Below are 1,449 nucleotides of genomic sequence, written 5' to 3' on the forward strand. Positions count from 1 at the left end.
CCCCTACACATGGTCACCTGGTTTCTGCACTCCAGCTGTTTTATAGAACCTCTTTGGTCACTACCCAAAGTTTGTGGCCATAGATGAGGGTAGGAATGTAAACTGACCGGTAAACAGCTCAGCTCCCTCTGAACCACAACAGATTAATACAGAGTCCACAACACTGAAGAAACCTCATTGATCTGTTTATCCATTTCATGCTCCATTTGTCCCTTAATTCAGTCAGATGAACTGATACATATTTGTTATGAAATAAACTTTTAGTATCAGATGCTTTGAATGAACGTGCTGATCCAGATTATCCTAATTAAAGGTCCAACCATCTATATAACAGTAGACTAGCGTGACTCATCTGTCAATGCTTCAATGGCCCTAATCTCATTTTAACTACAGTTTCTGTATTAACACTGAGTCAGAACATGAAAGAAGCCCTTTATCTGCAGTTTTTAAAGAATTAAGTTAAAGCTAGGTTTAGATGAACAGAAAACTGACATGATGAAATTGAATCCGGGTCCTGACTGGGCCAGAGTTTCTCTCTGACAGTGTGCAGAAAGGCCCAGCAAACGTGGTTTAATTATAGCCTTCTCTGACCATGATATGCACACGTGACTTGAGTTCCAGTGGAGGAGGACCAAGCTCTGACATTCCAACCAGCACTGCAGCGAAGCCCCAACCCTGGCTTCACAAAGACCAGTTCTACTAAAAAAAGATTCAGGACAAACGAATGGCTTCATTTAGACAACTTTTACAATTTAGCATTTTGTTTGTGAAGTTTTTGTACAGTTCTCTGAGATGACTTCTTGTGAAATAGTGATTTAAAAATGAACTAATCCAAATTAATTKATCTTTAATTCATGAACTGCGTCAACAGTTGGTACAATTGTGTATCATCTGAATATGCTGGGTTTTAGGGTTTAGATGGTCAGAAAAACAAGTTGTAGTTGTCAGCAAATGTTCAAATCATAAAAAGCTTCCTTTATAAAGACAAAGTGTTTGCGTGATGTCTGTGGCCATGCTGGTCTTCTTCAGACAGCTGCTGGACCGTCAGAAGGAGCTTGAAATACAGTCTGCCATTAGGCTGTAATCATTAGCGTCTTGGTGCATTGTTGTATTAAGTTGCTAAGTACATAAAGTGACTGAACTGATCAGGTTTCACTGAATTATAATCAACAGCCACTTCCATGTCTGAAAAAGCCTTAAAATGATGAGTTGTTATATATAATTGAGCAACTTGAGGTTTGAGTTTATACGTGAGTGTAGCAGTGGACGCAAGTGCAGCTTGACACTGTGCTATTTTGACACGGCTCAGTGCAGCGGGCCAGGATTCCTTTCAAAGGTTCACGTTGTTTCAAGAAAACGTCCTGCAGGACTTTGAACTCTCTCACACTTCTTTAACACACTGTGGGARACAGCAATGTGCCAACATTCAAGAAACATGCCCTTTATTAA

Source organism: Austrofundulus limnaeus, unplaced genomic scaffold, assembly GCF_001266775.1.
Source record: "Austrofundulus limnaeus strain Quisiro unplaced genomic scaffold, Austrofundulus_limnaeus-1.0 Scaffold146, whole genome shotgun sequence".
Classification (NCBI taxonomy): Eukaryota; Metazoa; Chordata; class Actinopteri; order Cyprinodontiformes; family Rivulidae; genus Austrofundulus; species Austrofundulus limnaeus.